A 23,890-nucleotide genomic window follows, 5' to 3' on the forward strand; every position below is an offset into this window, starting at 1 on the left:
GGCTCTCCACTCCCTCCGCCCGCCGCCCTCCTCCTGCCGGGCCGGGCCGCCCACAGCCCTGCCCCCGCCGCGGCTCTCCCGCCTCACCTCGGCTGGCGGCGGAGCTCCCCCCTCCTTGAGGCGGACAGGTGTGGAGCTCTGAGCGGCCGTAGTGCAGTACAATAATATAGCAAGAGGCAGCTCGGCCGGCAAAGAGTTAAACTGAACCAAACCGGCACATTATGGGAGGATTTATTTGCTTAGTACATCAACAAGTGCGATGGGCAGCGCAGGTGGAAGCAGTGCATGCCAGTCCTCCATTCAGGCATGCTTCACAGCTAAGTAAACCTAAATCAAAAGAGTGAGTGCTTTCAGGGCCCTGAGCTCGTCTGTTTCTGTAGGGGCTGGAGTTTTGTGGCATTCAGGTAAAATCATCTGAATTGTGAAATAGAATGGTTGGAAGGGATGTGCCCTTGCAGCCCAGAGAGCCAGTTGTATCCTGGGCTGAAACAAAGGCTGGATGTAAGTTTTTTGTCCACAGTGAAGGTGGTGAGGTGGCATAGAGCAGGCTGCACAGAGAGGTGGTGGTGCTCTGATCTTTGAGGCTCTCAAGGTCAGGCTGCACAGGGCTCTGGGCACCTAATGGAGCTGTAGGTGTCCCTGCTCACTGTAGGGGACTTGGGCCAGATGACTTTAAGGCTCCCTTCCAACTCAAATGGTTCTGTTATTCTGCAGTGTCTCACTAGTTTGTGGAAGCTTGGGGATGGAACGGAGGTCAGCAGAAGGCTGGAGCTGTGTAACTGCTGGAATTGCATCGCCTTGCCTGCTCACTCAGGAGCACCACAGCCCCATGTAGAGGCATCAGGCTGTGTCCACACTGTCTGCCAACCTCACATCAGAGTCTGTGCCCATCAAGCTAGAATTCATTTGTATTGAACACTGGCTTGCATCTAATCAAAGGCTTAGGCCATGCTCTGTGACAGAGAAGTTCAGACCTTAGCACAGAACCAGTCTCATTCATTCAGCCTGCAATTCAGTTGGTGAGGACAGGAAACATGTGGGTGAACTTGGAGTATTGGGAAGACAAACCCCAAGGAAATTTCAACTGGACTCAAGCCTTTAAATTTAGGAACTCTGTCTGGTTAGTGCACGCTGGAGATGTTTATCAGGTCTGATGACCTGGTTTTTGGAGTGGACAACGTGCCCATGTATAATTAAGATATGGTGAAAGTTTATTGTATAAGTGTGCTGGAATTTTGGTTTGGCTTTGCAATAAAGGGATCACTGAGTCACAGTTGCTAAACAGACCACGGAGGATACAGGTCTCTGCTGCCGAGCTGGCATAAATGTAAGGAACTGAAATTAATTTATTTCCTAGTCCAGGCAAAAGCATCCATGCTGTAAATAAGGCTGTGGCTTGATGACACAAAGCCTTTGCTGTGTGACTGGTTCCTAGCTGCTCCTTGTTCCTGCCATTCCTTAGCTGTGCCTGCAGCTCTTTGTGGCTGAAATGGGATCCTGAATGGATGTGATGGATACCAATCCATCAGAAAAACAACCTATGTGAAAATATTTGTAAATATATTTTAAATTATGTAAAGATATTTAAAATAGATGCACGTGTTCTTTAAGTTCATCCATCATCTAATTTATTATTCAGAGGCTATGGATGGATTTTGTTCGTCCTTGCTACTACAGGAGCAAGCAAAAGTGTAGCAACATGGCTAAATGTGAAACTGAGCCCAGTGAAGAAGGTTGTGTTCCTCAAACAATGGTTGAATATTCGGTCAGTAAAGCGTAAATGGATTGCTTTATGGGATTGTTGTGCAATCAGTTAATGTGTTGTGTGTGTTTGAATAGCATCTCTTGTGCTGTTTGAGATGTACACATTTTGCATTAAAGGCAGCTCAACAACTGGGATAGTTTTTCTGGTAGCACTCAAATTATAACCTGGGTTAGCCATACATTGAAGAGAAGGCCAATGTGTTGTTGCGGCACCTCTTACAAACCCCGCTGTCTATTGGTCTCCATTCCTGGTGCTATCGATTTCAAGACAACAGAGTTCTTCTGTGGGACTCTAGGAGTCTTTCTGTTGTTGTTGCTTGTTTGAGTTGTGAGTTTTGTCAATTTACATGTGTGCTTTTTGGTAACTGAGAAAACTCCCTGTGATAAAATACAGCAGTCTCAGCTCCAGCCTCTATCTGCTCTGAGTGCTGTAATTACCTCCCTGTGATGGCATCATTTGTACAATAACCCCTGTCACGCTATGTGCAGAAAGGTTACGGGCCACATTCCAGTGCAATGCACACATCAGGATTAAAACGCCACTTTCTGATGCACAGAACTAGATACACTACACACACTCACATGTTTATGGAGCGTTACTATTTCTTTTATTTAACATGAAGGTTTAGAAAGTATTACTTGTAAAATCTGATAGTGAAAATAGAAAATGAATAAATAAATGGGTAGGATAAATAAGAGCAGGAAAACTGAATGGCGAAGCGAGATCACACCACACAAAGATTTCCAGGTTAGTCTGACACCATTAATAATGCATAAACCTCGGTCAACGTGTGTGTTTCTATCGTCCTCTTGTGGGAAGGTACAAAGCATAAATGACTGCACAGTAATAATTTGGGAACCAACTTTGATGTTTCATCACAAACAAACCTAAATTCCCAACCCACACACAAGAATGTAAACACGCTTTAAGAAAACATCCCACAAACAAGGAGAGGGAGTCATCCCAGGAATTTGTGATTAAATGGCATGGAATCTCCCTTTTGCACAAAGCAGACCAATGGACATACGTGTGCGTGAAGGCACGGTAGATTCAGCTAAAGCCAAAGTGCTAAACACACTGCTTGAACTCATCTCCCCCATTCTATAGTGCTTTCATGATCCTTTTGCACTGTTTCATTATGTTTGCTGCAAATTCACCTTATGTATGCATTGCATCCTGTGTATGCATAGGATGTAGCTGATGTGCCATTGTTACAACTATATAAATGAGAGCAAGAGGTGCGTTAAGAAAGGTAGCGTGAGAATTTTGTGTATGTTAGTAATAACTTATGGCTGCTTTACTTTCTCATTCTTCCTTGTGGTGTTTTATTAACGCTGGTTAGTTATTAACTATGCTGGGTTCCTATATTTGTTGAAGCTGTAAAACACTTTCACTAGAAGTAAACAGATTGATTCTCTGCTTGTAGAAAAGTGCATTTGGCAGATACAAAGAGGACATCTGGCTTTCCCTGGGAGGGGAGTAGCCCATCCTGCTTGCAACAGCGGTGCAGATATGATAACATGACACAAAGGAATTAAGGTACGCGAGGCAAATCACTTTTCACCTTTGTTGCTTTGAATCACGTCAGTTGCTATCTCATCATTTTAAAACTGTATTGTTGAAATGCTGCAGCTTCTTTTAAACCAACAGATTTCTTCTGATCGCAATCCTTCTGTTGCAGCACTGAAAAAAAAATAGCACCTGTCAAGGAAGGTACCGTAACAACAAGTAAAATAACATTTTATTGGGCTGATTTTCATGTCCCACTGAATTTTTCATTGTTACTTGACAGGACTGGATTTGATGTTTTGCAGTGCAGAGCCCTGCTTCCTTGGCTCCCTTCCCTTATTAACTCCTTGTGGGGAGAGTGGGGAGGGAAAAGAGATAAGGTACTCAAGGTTGCTATAGCTGTTATTTTAGTAAAACAAGCGCAGTGCTTTGTTTTACTTCCTAGCCCCTAGTTTCAGTGCTCTTCTCTTAATTAAAATTGATGACAAATAGTAAGTAGACTCTATCCAAGAGTCTATCTGTATAATTGTGTGCCTGGGAGGTACCGTTCTCTGATGTTATATTAACTAAATAACGTCTTTCTGAAGAATTTAGAATTTGACTTCTAGCCACTTTTGTTCTGTTAACCATTTAAAAACAGATGCTGACTTTCTGCCATCTGTGTTTATGAACGCTGCCTCTTGGACGGTTGGGTCAGGAAAAGGCTGTGTATGTCAAGAGGTATTATCCTGTCCACTTACAGGAAACTCTTCCCCTTCAGGTCCTAAGTGAGGCCATGGTAGCGTGCTGCTGTCTTCCTGGAGGAGCAGGAGTCACAGGAAGTCTGTAGCACTACTCCTAGTGCACGCAAATCCCCTGCCGCTGTGCTTTGGAAGCAGCAGGAAGGTGAGTGTCTGTCCTTGGGAGTATTGAGCATAGTGTGATACTTTTGGAATGTGTTCAAGTCTTGCTCTTTAATTATTTGGAGATGATAGAACATCTTTATTTCTCCAGAGAGAAATAGCCTATAGCTGGAACTTCAGGGATTTTAATCATCATTTGTTTTGAATTCTCTGCTAGTTGGTACACTTTGTATAACCACAGCACCAGACCCTTTCCAGTCTTGCAAGGTGAGCTCTTTGTTTCAGCAAGGTTATTGCTAAGACTGAGTCTATATTCTGCTTGGCCCTGCAGCATCCTTTTCTAGGAAGACATCTACATTTGGAAAATTAAACCAGAGGACTCCTTGGTTTACACCACAGCAACTGTATTTTAAGTATCATTCAAGGTGTTTTCTAGCTTGGTTTTGATGGTATTCCATCCAGCTATGCAACCTATTCCTGGATTCAAGGAATTACTGCATCAAGTCCTACATGTCAATCTAGCCATCAGTGGGACTGTGAACTTTGATAGGTATATAAAGGATGTTAAAGAATAATAATGGACGTCCTAAACCCCATAAAAAACGACTTGTTAAGTTCAGCTTGCTGCAAGCACAACAAATGCCAAATTTAAAGGTTTGTGTAGAAGAGAATTCCATAATGATTGCTCTATTGTTGCCTTATTTGCACCTGTTTCTGGAATGGAATGTGATAGATTATAGCACCACCCACCAGGAGAATGAAGAGGCATCTTAATATCAAGATGTTAGAAATGCAAAATACACTGAGAAACCTTGGAATTTTTCTCCCTGGAGCTTTCAGTTACCAAAATTGCTCCAGAATACCTTTGATATTTACAACAATCAATTTTTAATAACAACAATACACACCTGAAAGGCTTGAAAGGGAAAACGTGGGATGGCTGCAAGTCTCATCAAGATCTAACACAGATCTGGACCCACGCTAGTTAAACATACTTGTTCTTCAAAATTGTTCCGGCAGTGTGACATATTTCTAGTTGAGATTGTTCTGTATATCAAGAAAAAGATGTTTCCTGGGGAAAAACGAAGTAACTGGTATGTGCTGCAGCTGTAGCTCTGCTTCTAGAAAAGCAGCTAAATATAAACATTCCTAAATGAACGGGTGGGAAGCCAAGACTGCCTTGCAGCAAAGATACCCACTAAATAGGATTATCTATTAACAAGATAATCCACAGAAAATCATTTTGCCACAGCACTTAGAAAGAGATCAGAGAAATAAGCAGCAGAGCTACTTAGAGCACAATTATACCATTACAAGAACTTTACTGAAAATGCTTCTGTGGCATCTGGTTGAGAGTTTTTTCCCTCATTCCTAGACCAAGATATCCCATATCCAAATACCAAGGTTACATTTTTTTAGCTGAAAGTTAGGAACTCTACAGGCTCTCCCAAGAGTCTTGCAACTGTAAATGTTTTCTTCTGCTCCTTGTGAGGCCACTGGAGTCAATGTGAGAAGAGAAGACTGTGGTCAGCACACGCAAATTCAGGGGTTGCATTCAAGATGATGGCTTAAAAAGATTACTGCAGGCCTGACTATAGGGCTTCCTGTAATCTTAGTACTTGTAGATCAATTTAGATTACTATTTGTAGAATTTGCCTATAAGTATTACGGTGAAAATACAGCTGGGAAAATAGCATAAAACTTTCCAAGGAATGGTTTAATTTTTAAGAAAATTCTGTCACAGCCTGGATCTTTGACCCAGCTGTTCTTGCTGCCTGTACTCAAGAAATCACAGGATCACAGAATAGATTGTGTTTGAAGGGACCTTAAAGATCATCTGTTGCCAACCCTCTGCTGTGGGCAGGGTCACCAACTAAATCAGGCACTAGAACAGGTTACCTTTAATAACTGTTTTAATAAAACCTTAAGAGGTGCCAGGTAAAACTGAACACGAATCCAGAATGTATTTATTGAAGTACATATACTGCATCCAGATTAAATCTGCTCTTTTGGCCATGGTCTATGATAGTGTTGTGGTCGAAATCTTGCTCTGAATTCATAATAAATGCAGTAGTCACAGTATTAAATCTATTCCACTAATTATGTTCTCTTAGCTGCAACATTTTAGGCACACAGGTATGCAAATATAGGCAAATGTGTTTGCGATAGTTTCATCAGTCTAGCTGCTTTGGCCTTCAGCTTAACCAAGAAGACTGAGAATTAAATTACTTATTTGTTTGGAAAGCAGCTATGAATCTGTGTCTTTAACAACATTTTCGAAGTTTGATTTGTGTTCTTTTTCTTGCTACATCACTCACAGCCTCTCCCAGTTAAGGCCTTCAGGGACAGGAAGCTGGTAAGCAACTGTGAGCATCCTTTCCTTCACTTCAGCGCTTTGCATACGGGTGGAGGCACCCCGTGCTGCCCTCTGTTACAGCACACACCCGCCCTGGGATGCTCAAAGTAGGAGTACCCTCTGCCGGCGTGTTGTTGTATTGGCTGTCCCATTGCTCTTCCCTGAGGCTGTAACAAGGCGCAGTACACTTCTCAGTTAGCCTTGTCCCCACATTGTAATTTTAGACTTCTATTTCAAGAACAGAATTTTAACTCTACTTGAAGTATTCACAATGAAAAGCTATTTTATTTTGTCATTTCTTCTACTGAAAAAAGTAAGTATTTGGAGATGTTAGTTGAGAAGTGTAGCGATATTGTAACACGTTACGAAAGATGCCATTCAAAGTAAAACCAGTTCCACATGGAGAGATGTTAGCAACATATGTCCCTTCAGAGACACTTTCTTAGTTTAATAAGTTTTTCTATTCTGCCTATATTTTATTTATTTTCATGTAGGTCATTGTAAGTCATTTCTTTCCCTCTTTTTTGCTTAGATCATTAACGTACATATTTTCTCCAACAGCCAACATTTTATACACTGATGGACTTGATTCCATGTATGTTACACTGATGGTCTGCAGAGATCACAGATCAACAGAGAGTCTTGAGGGAGAACTTAGCCATAGAAGAGGGATAGGAAGAGCATCACTGTACCTTTTCTGCTAGAAAGTAAATAGGAAAGGAGAATTGCTTTTCAGGATGCAGAGATTGGGAAGAAAAAGTTTATTATGCATCATGGGTAATATCTGGCTGTTGGTTGCAGGTCCTGTTTACTCATTTTTAGTTGGAACTCAGAGGGAAGGCCCTGGGACTGAGCCCTTTAAGTCCTGAACAATAGGAAGCCAGCAGGGCTGGGGGAAAGAAGTAGAAATCCCCTGCGGTGCAAGGGGAGAGAAGGAGATGGGGATTGTGCTGGCTGCAGTTTACCCTTCTGGTTCTGATCATTTCCTCTCCTAAGCATCTTTAGGAAAGAAAAGCCCAGGTTCCCTTCTGCCCCTTATTGTCCTGCTGTGTTAACTCGCCTGCTGTCTGGGCATCTGTGGCTTAGAGGAACCAGCTGTCTTCTCTGGGGCCTCTCACAGATGTTTTGTGGGCTGCTTTATAACTGGGCAGATGTTGTAGGTTCGTGGAAGCCCACATAAAACCATGACAGTTGCTTTTAAGACTTCTTTAGTGAAGACTGTCTAAAGCAAAGCCTGCTACCTCTGGTTACTGTGGAACATCAGATCCTTCTAGAATAATAAAGCTATCATAGAGTGAGCCAGCAATACAGAAGAGATTCTGAAACTTCACTTTGTCTATACAGAAAATATTGATGTTTTTATTATCCTTGTGCATCTCAGCAGCCTTGTAGATGTCTGACCCCAAGGCAAGGCAGTGCTTGATAGGTGCCAGGCCTTTAGGACTCATTCTGAAGCTTCACTGCTGCTATCAATTGGTAACAACCAAACTAAGAGCAAGACAACATAAAGTGATTTATTTTCATGTCCTTAACACCTGGAACCCTTCTTGCACGTGTCATGTTATGAGGCAGCAGTTCTGAAGTTCAGCACCCTCCAGAGGACCCTGCATCAAGCAGAAATTCAGTTCTGGATGTCTGTGTAGCTGGTTAGTAATGGCTACAAATGCTGAACGATAGCATTGCAATTCGTACTGAAGTCCAGACCTGCCTTGTATTCCCAATCCTGGCAATAAAATGCATTTGCAAATGCTTTGACATCTACTTTTCTGGAGACATTCTCCCAGTAGCTCTGTCAAAGTGTAAAATGCAGCTGTGAAATACTTGGTAATTTACAAATGTGACCCAGCAGTAAGAGTCTGCAGTCTGCAGCTGTGTGATTATTGCGGCTAGTCTGTTAAACTAATATATTTGGATTTTCTTTCTCTTGGAGGGAAGCCGTGTTGTTTTGTTTGCTTTGCCTTGCTGCTCAGTTTCACGTTTGGAGCCAGACCTCAAGCATAGCTTATTCAGCTCCTGTCTTCTTACAGGGGTAATACTGGGACTCAAAATCTTAGGCATTAAAGTTGGAGGTTTCTGACTTAAGACCCTTGGGCTTCTTTTCTAGGGTCTTTGAATGATTTGTTTTCAAGAGGCGTTATCTGTCTTTAATTGTACTTTGTAAACTGAGTGGTCAGATCCAGCTGAGATCAAAAGGTTCCCATCAGATTAAGGGAGGCAGGTAAACAGCCATTCTGAGACCCTTTGCAAAATTCAGAGACACAGACAAAGCTGTGTCATTAGCAAAGCAGACAGTCGGTGTGATTTCTCTTCTGCAGCCCTAACTATTGTCCCTTTCACACTTGCATGTGGTTATCACACAAAGGCCTTGTACTGCATTATGATGCTAATATCTTGTCCAGCATCCCACTGCCAATTAAGTTGGACAAGACAGGCTACGTGGAGTATGTTCATCTCAAGCACAGAGAACAGGGATGTCTGTTGAGGTATCAGTCCATTAGCTTATTTGTTAGCTGCTTGTCTGAAGGGGCTCAAGAAAACGTGATGCATCTTTGACTTAACACATCCTAAAATCTTCTTTCATCCTCCTCTTTCTCCGCCCCCACAAAAGACAGCCCTCACATCAAAGTGCTCTGACTGCAAACATTTGCAAACCTGCAAAACAATTCCATGATTTTTACATCTCTGAAAATCTTATCTGGATCACCAGAGCTTTTCTTAAACATACACAGCCCTCCTTAAAGCAAACGGGCACTGCGGATGTGCAGGGAGCTCAGAGATTGTGATCAGCCCACATGCTTCTGTATCTAGTCACAGTGTGGTGCCAACAGTGCTCATTATCCAGCATCTATTTCCAGCTAGCAGAAGGCAGTCACAACATGCTTCCAACTTTTTAAAGTTATTGGAGGCTTCTCTGTGCTACCCACTGAAGAGCTCGTTTGATTGAGCACGTGGTAGCTGACGTAAGTAGGACCACAGCGCGTGTTGTGTGTGCATCACACAGTCACTCCCATGTTAACCAAGTGTTGGGCTCAGGCTGAGACAGTGAGCGTGTGCTCGTCTGGGAGAAGGTGGGGAGGAATATTCATGCCACTGGAAGTCTCTTGCTGTTACTTAACAACTGCATTAACCTCATGTCACAAGTCATGACCCACTGCTGACCCTAGCTAGCAGAGCACCGGGCTCTGAAGTACAAAACATGAAAGTGGGAAAAGTAAGTAGCATAGGAGGAGAAAAGATCAGCTCTTGGTGGTAGAGGCTTGCGAGGCCATTCAGACAGGACTGAGACAATAGCAGTGCGAGGCAGTGCACAGGCCATCTCCTCCCCACCGCTTGCTCACTGCTGAGCTATTTTCATGGTGAACCTTTCAGAGCCAGCTGCAGATTGACACAGCCCTTGGGCTGCAGGATTGCTCGCAATATAAGGCACCAAAGGAATCCACACACATACAGCCTTTAGATCTCTCCATCCTTCCTCTTTGCTTTGCAGTAGAGCTCTGTACAGGTGTCTGCATTCAGAGATGGGCCTGCAAGCTCAAAAGCAATCCTACCTGAACCACACCTCTCATCTGGGAGAAGGGAAAACTTCACCAACCAAAGGCGCTTTCTCCTTTGCTTTTTGCTGCAGTGACGGGATCTAAAAGCCTCACTCTGCAGTGTTTGATAGCAGGAAATGGGTAAAGTGATCCTAGCATTAAGCAAAAAGGAAGGAGCTGGGATCCCATTGTACAGCAGAGCTAGGATGGGAGGACAAAAGGACTGTGGACACAATTCTGGGCAACCTGTCACGAGGAGCTGAGGGCTGTGGAGAATGCCAGTGGTATGCTGAACAGTTTCTCTCCATGAAGGAATTACCCAGCATGTTTTGCTGGGCGCGGTTTGCTTGGCAGGTATGCGCTGCTGGAGGAACAGCTGTGGCCAGTGCTCCACGTCAGCACAGGGTGTTTCTAAAAGGAGCCTTTCTAAAACAACCTGCTTTCAAAACAAGCAGAGATTGGCTTACGTTCCGAAGCTTGAGGTTTATGAAAATTGATGTTTCTCTTTGATTTTCCAGTGGTAAATAATTATAGGTTTGACATCCTCAAGCTTTTAAGTGTCATGAGTCAAGCACCCAACTGTGAGGTGTTTAATACAATTCTCACTAACCTAAAAATAAGCATGAGGTTATTTTTGCTCTCTCCTTGTGTTTACATCCTTTAGGGTTTACCATTTCCAGCATTTTCTCTACAGACACATAAACCTGAATACCAGGACTGACAGTGTGTGCACAGAGCCATTCAGAGAGACTGGGCAGACCCCAAAGACTGCAGCAACCCTTTGAGAGCTGGTGTGGGGCTCTGGCACAGGGACCTGCACCAGGCCAGGAAGCTCCCAGATGTGTACCCTCAGATGTTCTCAAAGGGGCTGTATCTTCTGTTTGATCTACAGCGGCTGGCGGCAGACAGGGCTTCCCGTTTGACAAGGGCCAGGCCAGCCAGCTGTGCAGCAATCCCTCCCACTTCCCTCTGCGGAACCTGCGTGTGGCTCAAGGCTGCTGGCCTGGCTCTGTTTACACGTTTCCAAATTCAAGGAGGAAAAGTGAATATCAAACAGACCTGTGCTCTTTTGATGTGCCTGAAGGATGCTATCTGGTCTGGGGGGGTGTTGTGCCTTTGAGGCTCATTTGTCTTTCCCCATTCCTTCTGTGCAGGCCCTGTAACCAGCCATTCGGTTGGTTACAGCTGCATCTTCAAAGCAGCTTCTTCAGATCTGGCACCGTGGCTAGGGATACGGTGCTCTGTGTGGAACCACCTTTTTGTGTGTGATTTTCAGACACAGAATTTTCATTATTCTTTTGAGTTTTCGCTATTCAATTTTACCAAAATTAGTTACTGTCCAACAGGAAGAAAACAAGGATTGTTTTGTTTCATGAGTAGGAAGGTTGGTCCCTCCCTGGTCCCTCTGCTCAACCTGCTGCAATGAGTGCTGTTTTGAGAGCTTCCATCATGCTTACCTGTTAGCAAGTGATGGTCTTAACATACACCCCACTCCTCTCAGATTTAGCACTTGGATGAACCAAAAGCTGGCTGTGGGAATGGCTGCCATCACAAATTGTTGTTACCTTCTGCCCTCTGCGGGTAAATGGTTGAAATTACAGCTGGAATACAATCGAGCTGTGTTGAGAGGATATGCTGTTGGAAGCATCTGGGATTTGTTGTGTTTTGCTTTAAGGCCATCTCATGTTGCCAGATCTTTTTTAAGGTGAAAAATCTGGCATTTAGTTCAGTAGAGCTAATAGGGCTGCATATATGGCCTAGAATATAACCCAGAACAATAGGTCTCTGCCTTCTAGACCTTTCTTTGCTTTGCAGAAGCCTTGTACGCCTCTGTGAAGCAACAGAAGGAAAAGCATCTTTCTCTCCTCTGCTAAAATCAGTTTCCATATCTCTCTCCTTGTGTGATACAAGTTGCATCCCTTGTTAAAAATCTGTGTTGACTACACAATTCTGATGATTGTCTTACGGGAGCAATTTAATAGAGGTTTGAAGACCTGCTAATTGCATAGGGTGTATATGAGAGACATCATCTGCAGGATTCAGACATTGAGGTGGTCAGAAATATTAATGAACTCTTTATATTCCTGTAGGCCCTGTTCTTAGATCTCAGTGGGATGCAAGGATGGAAGCAAGCTGAGGTGACCTGGCCAGCCTTCCCTGCTTTTAAGGGCTGCTCTATACTGAATCCTGCAAGAAAAAATATGGTTTGCAGGCTCCTAGATCTTGTTCTTGTCTACTTGTAAAGAGTGGGCAGAGATTAGAGAGTGGAATCTTTAATTTGATGCCTTTTAAGGGTGCAAAAATGTTGTGTGATTTTATTTTATTTTTTATCCTTGTAAGAATTGTTTTATGCCAAAATATTCTCCTTCACTATCTCCTGCAATTTGTCATAAAATTGTTATCCTAGTCTGAGGGACATGGTGATAATTTCCATGACAACACAGAAAGATTCCAGAAACAAAGATTTCTGACTAACTATATGAAGGCTGTCAGAAAAGCACAACTGCTAGAATTCTGCCTCCCCACTGCAAATAACAGAGAAAAGGGGAGGTTGCGTGATCTTCTTGTGTGAAACTGAAAATTGCTTAGCACCAATCTTAGGGTATGGGAGCCTTACAATGAGCTCCAGCCTTATGTTAGGAAAGGGACATAGATGCTGATTTCCTTAATGCTGGATTTTTTATATTGGGTGAAAAAGCATTTTTCCTAACAAGAACGTGGCACCCTTAATTACTGCAGATCCACTAAATGTAACTGTGTGTCATCATCTTAAATTGGGTCTGATTCTGCATAAAAAACACAGAACGGGTACTCACAGAACTGAGGCATTATGAAAAGATGGCCATAAATCCTTTAAACTTCTCTGGCCCTCCAGTTCAACCCAGATGTGAGTAAGGCTGTGCTCAAAGCTCAGCCTGCAGCTCTGATCTCTCTAGTAAGTTCTGAGCCCTAATACATCACATTTGGAAAGGTTCCAAAGGAAGAGACTTTGACCCCATGCTGCTCTACCTCTGACAGTGTACCTGATGTCAAATGGGGTTTCCCCTGGTATTTATAGTTGCTTTCTGGTATTTAAACCATCCCTCTCAATTAGATGAGCACCAATGTAGTGCTGAGTATGCTCTGAGACAGGAACTGAGACAATCCCTGGCTCCAGCAGCTTCGGTGCCAGGGTCAGCTACATGTGAAGTGGCTGTTTTTTCCACCATATCCCCAGTGCTGAGTAAGGAGCTAACATCTCAATATGTTTGCTGATGGATTTAGAAAGGTTAACACACTGAAAGTGAACTTTATTGTTCTCCAAGCCCTCTACCTCCATGCTGCAGTGACTAACACTTTCCAATTCACAATCAAAGCTTTCCAGAAGAAAAGGAAATTAGTGGCTCTCAGGACTGTGCTGCTCTTGCATTGAGGTTCCTCTTTGTACATCAAAGAGCCATGCATATTAGCCTGCCCCACGTTGCTCCTCAGCTGCTCCACCTTGCTGCTGGCTTCGGCAACACACCATTTGCATGGAAAATGATGAAAAGCGGTTGTTGATTTTTTGCTTTAATTATTTTCAGAGCTGTGTACTGCTCTATGTAAACAAGCTGATGGTGTTTTGTTTGCTAACAGATAAAAAGAATTGGGAGTGTTTATATTTAGCCGTGCTTGTTTCTTGTGGGTGGCTTATGGCCTAATGGTAGTGGAGACATTTGGTTGCTGTTGTGTGCTCTAACCCATTAGGATTCCAGAAAAAACTATCTCTGTTGTCACGGTGTGAAGCATTTGGCTCAGTACTGAGCACTTCATTTCTCTGCTGTTGTATTAATAAAACTTGAAGGAATGAATGAAAACAAATTAATTGTATCTTGGCATCCAGCAGCTCTGCTTCTCTATTATCCAAAACACTCCATTATTGATTAAAGTCTGAAAAATGCCACAGTACTGGATTGATGAAATGTAACATTTTGCCTTTCTGTATGGAGAAGTATACGATTATGAGAGGCACAGAAGAGGGGCTTTTCCAGGTTGGTGTTTCCTGTGTTGACACCCTGAGGAGGTCTGGAAATCACACATATTTGGGACCAGCAGCATTTAGGGGATCCGTCCTGTGCACAGCAATGCAGAAGGACAGCGCTCAGTTCTGGGGCTTGAAGGAAGAAAATTCCTGAAGCTGGCTGGGGAAACACTGGGAAATTCCCATTTCCCTTGCATCTTTTTGGGATGTATGAATTTGTGTTATTAGCCTCTCCTGGCTGTGCACTTCTCATGAGGGGAAGGTGTCTGGCATCCCCTCTGATTTTGTTCATGTTTATCCAGCAGTCACTGAAGTGACAGCAGTGGTCTGTGCAGGTACCTGAGTTGACTGGAACACTAACCTGCATCCTACCCCCACCTCAGGCTGTCATCCCAATTTGTTTGGCCTTCAAGCACACACCATCTGGGCAGCTGGAGAGAAGAGTTGAAGCGCAAGTGAGGATGCAGGAGCTCAAGTTGTGATAGTTCATCAGCTGCTAATCCAGCTTTTCTGAACAGCGAATCTAATCCTGGTGTGTATCTTGAGTGTTTGTTGCTAGCTTGAAAAAGATCAGTCACACTCAGCTCTTCTGTAAAGACAAGGATCTGAGTTCTGGCAGTTCCTGCAGGTGAGATAACAAGCCCCTCAAGATGCTGTGTGCTATGTGGCTGGACAAGTTTTAATGATAGTGCTGTCATGAGGACAAAAAGCAATTCATCTTTTCTTAGGGCAGATTCCTACACTGGATCAGCTTCTGGGATTTGCAGCGATCTGGAGGACATTGGCTTGGCCCCATGGCTCCTTTTCATTCCATAATAGTCTGTGGTATTTTAGTGATCAGGAGCTACATAAGCCTTGTCATTCCAGGCCAAAAATATATTCACAAGAAGGGACTCCTGCCAGAACGCTGGTTTGCTTAAGTCACAGACTTTGGCCTCAAAGTGCTGTGGAATGCTGACAGCTCTAAGTTCAGGAGGAAAAACATGTTTGCAGAAATAGGAGGTGGAGTTCTTGTTTGGTTATATCAGAGGGCAGGCAGAATGGTAGAAAGAAATAAATTCAAGAACAGACTCTATTTAGCTCTAATTAAAGGAAGATCCCAGAATTTGCCAAATTAAGTAGCCAACATATTTGCTCTCTGCCTATTACAGCCATGAATAAAGTATTCCATTTAGAAGCTAATATTTTTCCTGGAGTCACCTGAAATGATTGTGTGTTCTACATGTTAGTTTCCTCTTGAAGGTTTTGGATGAGCAAAATGCATAGGTTGGGGTGACCACCAGATAGCACTGTGAGCTATCTACTCCAGTTTTGTATAGGAAATTCTGATTTACATTTCTTTTGAAATCTCAGTCCAAAATTCATAAACCCTTCATTAAAGAATTAGCAAAGTGTCTCCTCATGTCTCTGCAGTGAAAGTTCCTGCTATGTACAGCGAAGGTTGTTGCAAGAAGGTCTCTCTCCTGAAGTGGAGAGAGTTCATTGCTTTGCACTATGCATTTGCCAGATATTTGTTCCAAAACTACTTGTAGAACCTTTTATACATGTTAATACATATTACTTAAGATGGAGATATATGATCTTTCTCTATAAGGAAAACAGGTTGTTCACTGAGGTGTAACTCACCTCCCTCTGGCAGATTTTTTATACTGCAAGTAAGTAACGTAAGTCAGTTGTTAGAAATAATTTACGTTCACTATTTATGCATGGCTATAGTGCCACCCAGAAATACCTTAGATAAAAACAAAGGAAGCAATTTAAAATTTGGGACAAATCCAAGGAATTCAGTAAGAATATCTCACGTGGGATTCCTGACTCTAATTACTTTGCTTGTGTTTTTGCTGTGATTTATGGTACTCTGTACAGGGGTTAATTATCATGATGTGTTCCATTAGACTGCGAGAATATGCATTAAAACCTCCCCAGGCTTCAGAGTATATGCAGTTTCTCCCTTCCTGCTCCTCCCTTCCTTTCTGTTATTTCAACATTAGAAAGCATAGTGCTAACTTTGAGATGAGGATTGAGACTTTTCACGGTGTGGGCACTTCTTGCCTTCCTTTGGTTCGTGAAATGCTTAGTGTGGGATCAATCCTTCACAGATTTGGCGGATATATTTTATCAAAGTCTTCACCTTAAGGTGAGGAAGCAAAGGTTTTTGAAGGAAATCTCTCTCTCTCTCTGAAACTTTCCAGTGTCAGGTTCTAAAACTAGACATCTATTAAATACCATTGGTTTCCCTTGCTGTCTGCAGTAGGACTGTTTTATTGGAAGTGGTGCTTGCTTCTTTTCTCTAGTTGATGAGTGATACCCCAGGTGGTATTGAATAAGGAATGGGTTACCTTCTTAGGCCTTCAGAAAGCAGCTAGCTATTGGGTGCCAGGGACTGTGGATTAAGGGCAACTCCCATCAGGTAGGATGACAGAAATGTTAATGTGGAAGTCTGCAAGTGGTCCACAGATGTTCCATTCTGTACATTTCTGGCTGGCTTGGCTGAAGGCATGAAGGGTCATAGGGTCCCAAGGCTCCTACACAAGGCAGATTCACTGATGTGATCCAGAGTGGATTGCTCAGCTCAGAAAAGGAGAGAGAAAATGGTGAATGGTTTGCAAACAAGCCAGGCCAAGCAGAGCCCAGCTTGTGCTGTCCAAAAACACTGCAGAGAATCTTGATAATGGAGACCAGGACATAAGTGTAAATCCCTTGTGTGTTTGGCAGCAAGTAAGTTCATGCTGTCTGCAGACAGGAATATCTTTGACCGGTTACCAGTAGGTGTCATTGCAGGTTTGCAGACAGTGGGAGTTCGCTGGTGACATGCACTTGTGGCCATGTCCATGCTTCTTGGTCAGGCATGCCCTGAAGGAAACCCCTGTGTCATCCCAATGTTACGTTACAGCTGTAGGATGGTGCAAAAGAAAACCACATTTTATTCCTCATTTATCAGTTTCGGTTGAAATGTTTTCTTTTTAGGATCAGTCATTCTTATACAACCATTTCTTTCGAACCTTTGTGACCAGCTCCTCTCTTCTGTGTATTGGAATCAATCTGCTCTGGATGGGGGAGTTAATATAACTGAACAATGATTTGGGGGTGAATTCTGTGCAGGTCTTCAACATGAAAGACTAGGATATGCCCTTTTTGCACTTACTTTAGGACTTATTCCTTCCAAGATAAAAGAAAATCTCTCAAGCTGTTATCCCAGCTGACTGCAAAGTCCTGTTCTCTCCTATCTTGCACCATGAATTGTTGGTCTGTCTTGAGTTATTTAGTGAAAAGTGTGGATAAACTGTAGAAGTGGCATTTGCACACTATTGCAAATATATGGAGAAGAATGGCCAAGGTTTTAATTTTGTGTGTAGAATGTAGAATGCACACATTTTATCATGTTCTGTGACCAAGAGAGGAGGGTGTCTGGCATGTGGCTCTGGATGTTCCATCTCAATGGAAGAGACCTCTTCATGCACAAGGTAACTCTCAACTACTGCAGGACTGTCCTGTACAGTTCCTCTGGGTCAAACCTCTTCTTAAATCTAGTTCAGGTTCTTGTCCCTCACTTGAAGGCTCTTCCACAACTTCCTTGTTCCAACGGTTAGAAACCAGCTGCTAATTCCATGCTGCAGCTGCTAATTCTCATCCACTTTCTGCATTGACTCCTGCTGAATGTTGTTCTTCAGATGAGGAATTTTTCTTCACCACTCTGATGGATGTATTTGTGTCCATTTTTGGGGTGCTTTTTGCATGCCCAAGTATGAACCTTTATGTAAGCCATCTGCACAATGCATAAGCAATTTTCCTAAGATTCTCCAGTTACCATTTGCTGAGTAAATCTCAAATTTCAAAGAAGTCCAGAGGCATTTAGCTGGCTGGAGATGTGATCTTGAAAAAGAACCTCTTTGTCATTGATAGGGTGGATCCATTTTCTGATTCTGTTCCCAGGTGACCACAGAAATGTTTTTGTCAGCACAATGGAGAAAAGCGCAAGAACAAGATGAGGAAGGCTCCAGGGGGCACAGGAACTCTGTCTGCAACCCTGCCACCAATGTCCAACCACATCTGAGCCAATAGGTCCGAATGCAATATGCAATGCCACATGGACATAAAAACACATTCAGAGTCTGCTCTGGGATCTTTGGAGGTCTGGGATACAAAAATATAAGCATGGCTTCAGCCTGCTCTCATACAACAGGCCTTGCTGTGCTCAGTAATCCCTCTGCCTGCACCTGTTCTATTAGATATAGGAGCCATCAGAGCTGCGAGCAGTGCTCAGGGAAAGGTCTCAGGCAGCCCATGTACATCACCACTCACGGTCTCTGCCTTTGCAGTAATTATTTTATTTAGTATCCTCAGGTTACACTTCTTGTTTCAGAGGTGCAACACACTGATATTCATACTCACTACAGTAACACCTTTCTCATTCTGTGTTGCTTCCGACTGGTGAGAAGAGAAATATGTGTTCTCAGTCCCTAGGTGCTGCTCTGCATCCTATGACTGTATTTCAGTTCCCCAGGGGAACACCATTCTTCTTGTAGGGCAGCCTGATCCTCCTGTGTATGGATGGTGCCCACCAGCTGCACATCACCAGCAAGTTTAACTCACTTGCTCTGATGGTTTGTGCCAGGGTCAGTCATGGAAAGGTTTAACAGAATTCATTCCATGTCTGATTCTTCAGAAATTCAAATATTTGGATAGGTCAGCCCAATGTTTTTCAGGCCATTCTGTTACTATTTCTGTTTTAAATAGTCTTCTCCCTACAGTGAAATCCTGATACCACATGTTGTTTTCTGTGATTTAGCTCCTAGTTCCCCAGACAGAACTTCACCAGATTCTGTGTTGGTGTCCATATAACCTTGATCAATTGTTTGTATGTCCATGGACAACTGGTGAGCAGCCATCCTCCTTCATTAAAGCCCCAGATGCATATTGGGATGCCTGAGTGGTGGCAGATCAAGTGCATAGTTTGGCACCTTAGTAGTGGAAAATTGTGGCCCTACACTCTGGTCTAAAGGGTAACGCTCCACACACACAGCCTTTCTGTCACTTAAAAATGGTACAAGGCGCCATATAAAACCCAGCTGTCAGTGGCACATAACTGCCGCCACTGAGTATATACTGAGTCCATAGAGAAGATACTAAAGAAATAAGCCAAAAATAAACAACTGAGAGTAACAGTAGGTGATGTTACATGCTAGCAGGTGTGAGATAACTTGTTATGCTTCCTTTAAGAGCTTATCCAGCCTAGACAATTCCTGAACCTTTCAGACTCTAGACTGCTGTCAGCTATAAAAAACTGTTTGCAGGTTGTCATGCACCTGCCAAGGATTTTCAAGACAAAATGTGATGAAGGCGATGCGGTTCTGTGGGCCAGTGAACCATCAGTTATCTGGGAAGCAGAGCTATAGCATGAGGCAATGTTCAGGGGACTTTCATTTTTCTCTTAGTGTCAAGATCAATACAGGTAGCTAAAATCCAAGGCAAAGCATGCAACAGGGCAAAACATGCATCAAGCTGATCCATTGCAACAGTGATGATGCAGTGATGTCTTTATTGGTATGTCTGGACTCAGCAGAATGTTGGAAGGTAAACTGATAGTGAGAAGAAGGATCCTGGTGCTTATATCCCTGCTATCTTCATTAGAAACAACATGGAGCGGGAAACGTACTGAAGAAGGAGTTTAATCATGAAGCTGAATTTAAATAGTGTGACCTACATTTTCCATGACTGGTTTCCTCAGTATCTCTTTAATTGCTTTCATGCCCTGTTAAATAAGTGGATGAGAGTCCTGTTTATTTTTATGCGCTCACACTCTCCTAGACCTGGATTCCCAGCGGGATGTCCCATGGGCTGAGCGGGCTCTGCTGAGTGGGATGTTTATGGAGCGCCGTGTCTGCCACATCCCAACCCACAGCGCACCGAGTGCCCAGCAACTGTAAAGGCTACTCATACTGTAAGGCATTAATTAAGCACTGTTTGAATGTTTAAGGCAGGGAGATGACATTGCTGATGAATTTTGGCTCTCTTTTCGCTCACTGAATACTTGTGGTAAGATTATTTACTTTTTTTTGTGTGTGTGTGTGTGTGCTATTCAGAAGCAGTGGGGAGGTAATTCTTTTGCTGCGTGCTTCTCCAATGATGTTGAGCAGTGCTGTGTGATTATACGGGTTGTGCTTTGTTAATTGTTACTACTTAGGGAAAAAAAAAAAAAAAAAAAAAAAAAAAAAAAGCAGCACATCACATTGTTTCTGTGCTGAGCGGGTGAGCACACAAGCATTTCCAGAACAAATACCCAGCTGCTGAACTCTGAGGGCATGTCCGTATCACACAATTGAGTGGGGCAGCACATCCTCAATTAATGCCAACCAAACCAGCCCCAAAACTGGAAGCAACAGGGCTGTGCTAGCACGGGGCAAAAGTTTTTGCAGCTAAGAAGGGATTGTTAGTTGGAATGGAACTTTGTTCTAACAGCTATTCTGCATTCAGGTCTGGGCCTGGTTGTGAAGGCAATTGCTTGCTGTCTGGATGTACCAGGCTGGCTTCTCAACTGTGCTAGAAGGTAGTGGTAAATCTATACATAGAAACATCAAATAATATAATCATTTGAGTTGGAAGGGACCTTTAAAGGCCATCTGGTCCAACCCCCCTGCAGTGAGCAGGGTCACCTTCAGCTCCATCAGGTGCTCAAAGCTCCATCCAGCCTGGCCTTGAGTGTCTCCAGAGATGGGGCACCACCACCTCTGTGGGCAACCTGTGCCAATGCCTCACTGCACTGATTGTAAAAAATGTCTTCCTTATATCCAGTCTAAATCTCTCCTCTATTACTTTGGAATTATTTCCTCTTGTCCTACAACAACAAGTCCTGCTCAATAGTTTGCCCCCTTCTTTCTTACAACTGCCCCTTTAGATAGTGAAAAGACACTCTCAAGTCTCTCAGAGCCTTCCCTTTTCCATACTGCACAGCCTCAGCTGTCTGCCTGTCCTCACAGGGAGGTGTTCCATTCCTTGGATAATTTTTGTGGCCCTTCTCTGGATGTGCTCCAACAGCTCCATGTCTCCTTTACTGAGGACGTTCAGAGCACCTCTGAATGTAGCACTCCAGGTGATGTCTCAGTGCAGAACAGAGGGGCAGGTTCCTCTCTCTTACCTTGCTGGCCACAATTCTGTTGACGTAGCCCAGATTACAGTTGGCTTGCTGGGCTGTGAGGGCACATTTCTGGCTCATAGCTCACATAATCTGTTTGTTGCTGTGATATTGTATTTGTTTTATGCAAGTAGTCCTATACCCCACCAGACAGCCATGTGATGCTGCCCAACAGGGTAACTGATACCCCAGCAACATCAGTCCCTGTCGCCAGGAGCTTTTGTGTGAGAATCTCACCAGACTAAGGAACACAAAATATGCCCAAGGAGTTTAAAGCAAATCAGAGGAACACTGAATATTTAGAGATTTTATTTAAGCGTTTACTCAACTCTCAAAACATCTTCCATTGGGCTTAATGGAGACAACCAGTAGGCACAAAGACTACCTCTGCAAACTCTTCCTGTGCTTGCAGAGGTAAATTCAGCTTTGGCTGCAGACGTGAAACTGCCTCTCTAGCCTTGAAAACGTATTTTGCTGTGGGTGATTTTTAGCCTGGATTGGATCTTCAGCTCATAAAAACCAACAGCCCAATTTCTGTTGTTCTGCAGGGCTCCATGGTGCTATGGCAGTTTACACCACTTGAAAATATGGCTGAGGCATGTAAAAAAAAAAATCCCAGCTGCTTGATGTGGAGCCTGCACAGAGCATTTGCAACAGGAAACCCTGCGTCAAAACAGTTGCGTTCCAGCCCCATCCCTTGGAGAGTATTCACAAGGTGAAGAGGAGGCAGGCTGCCAAGCTTGACCTTGTTCTCATTCAGCTCCCTGTGAGACATCAGTCTGGGTTTCTCTGGGATACTCTTTCCTTAGGAATAGTTGTTCATTCCTAGGTTTACCCAGAAGCTGCACAGCTCTTGTAGCTTTTGTTTGTGATTAGAGAGCAAAGTTTAATCCTCACTTCCTGCTCTATTAATAACAAACCATCAGCTCTTCTCCACGCAAGATAATATTCTGAACAGCATGACACCTTGCTTACACACAGAAGTTTTGATCAATACATCTTGAAACACCCTACGAAGGAAAGAAATACTTGTTCTAATTGCATAGGAACCAGTACATAAGGGTGGGACAAGCTGAACAACATCCAGCAGTGGTTTTGGTCCCTTACGTCCCTTGGATCTTTGAGTTCAGTTTGAAGACTGAACAAGTGATGGAGCTGATGTAGGGAATTTTCAGGTGGCTCATTTTAGAAATAAAATGTTCAGGGCTGTGGGCTTCAGTTGGACCTTCTCCTATGTCAAAATAAATTGTTTTAATGTAGAACACTTCAGAAGACCTAATGCTTGAGCTAGGATTGTTGGAAGAGCCTGAATCTTTATTCTGAAAGCACTACAACCCACACATGCCCAACAGAAATAGGGTGGATAACTCTACCTGGTACCCATCAGAAATGTGCACTTACTGCTTCCTGGCTGTATCATTCAGTCAAAACCTAATGTCAGTAGCTCTGTTATTGAAATGTTTCTAAATCCTGCTGACAAACTGGCCTGAGGATTTCCTGCTGTGAAAGGAGTTTGTTTTTCTCGTGCAGCTTTGGGGTGAGTGGTGTTGAGCAAGAGGACTTGTCAGATGATTCCCTTCAGACATTTGTTATCGTTCGGTGGGAAGATGGACAATTTAATATTCTCAGCAGCAGGCAGATCTCCCGAATCTCCCTGTGCTTCAGCCATCGTTTGCATGGGGAGGCAGCTCCCATTTTTATTTAACCTGTAGGGTTTGCTGTGGCTGTTTGAGAGCAGGTCTGGGAGCTGGGAGCTGCAGGGGAAACCAGGCAGGGGATGGCAGTGACATGTCACAGCAGCTCTGAAACCCATGCAGTGTCTCCATACCACCCTGCAACAAGAAATGGGACAGGCTGGGGGTAACCCAGGGTGAGAGCAGGGAGGTCACGACTGCTGTGTTTGGCTTAAGGGGAAGAGGGCAGAAAGGTGACTGCTTAAGTGTTTGTGTAATTGTTTATGGTTTCTTTTTTTTTTTTTTTTCTTTCTTTCTTTCCTCGGGCCCTGGATCAGTGATAAGCTGTTAAAGCTAATTGGTAAGAAATTAAATAAGTAAGAATTCACCACGTGGAAATTGTTTTGCCTGCAACAGAGGAGGTGGAAACCGCAGGGAAAACTGCTGAATGTGAGATACACTGATCTGTAGGAATGGTTTTTAACAGGACTGACAGTCATAAACTACTGACTGCCTTGTGCTGGCAGGAAGGTGTGCAGGTGAGATGCACAAGGCTGGTGCTGCTCTGGGTAACACTCCATCTGAGATCAGGCTGCTCTGCTAAATTGCGGTAGTCTGAAATTTGGCTGGATTTTAAACTGAAGTTCGCTGCCCTGGATAAAGCCCTTTGGTGAACAGACCAGTTCTGGTCGCACAGGAAAAGACCTCCATTGTCAGGAAACGTAACTACAGCAGGCATTGCCGCAGAGGAGGGCCACCTCCGGCCGCAGGAAGGGCCGAAGTTGCAGTTTGTGTCTGGGCAGAGATACTGTGAGAAACTTAAGGCATATTTTGCAATGTAGCGTGGGAACTGTGCCCAGAGCAGAAGCACGCACACATGGGAGAAGCAGAGGCAGCTGGAGCAGGAAGTCCCTAACGTCCCACACTTTGCCCATGGCTGCACCACAGCCAGCCCAGCTGGGCTGATGCTGCTACAGAACCCATCGTGCTCACTGCTGGGTGTGTGTGCTTCCCTGGCTCCCCACACCATGCACCCTCTTTTTTCTTTCTGTTTCCCCCACACTTTGACCTCCCACCATG

General features: G+C 43.7%; 1 long non-coding RNA gene across 1 annotated transcript in view; it reads left to right on the forward strand.

The window, feature by feature from the left end:
• Positions 1-25: 25 nt before the first annotated feature.
• LOC107312869 overlaps positions 26-23,890 on the forward strand; it is a 30,068-nt gene continuing 6,203 nt past the window's right edge. Inside the window, exons 1-2 of the long non-coding RNA XR_004306878.1 lie at positions 26-3,304; positions 4,035-4,159. This is a non-coding gene — a long non-coding RNA (uncharacterized LOC107312869). The remainder of the gene's footprint in view (positions 3,305-4,034; positions 4,160-23,890) is intronic.

The sequence above is a fragment of the Coturnix japonica genome, chromosome 4, assembly GCF_001577835.2.
Source record: "Coturnix japonica isolate 7356 chromosome 4, Coturnix japonica 2.1, whole genome shotgun sequence".
In the NCBI taxonomy this organism is placed as follows: domain Eukaryota; kingdom Metazoa; phylum Chordata; class Aves; order Galliformes; family Phasianidae; genus Coturnix; species Coturnix japonica.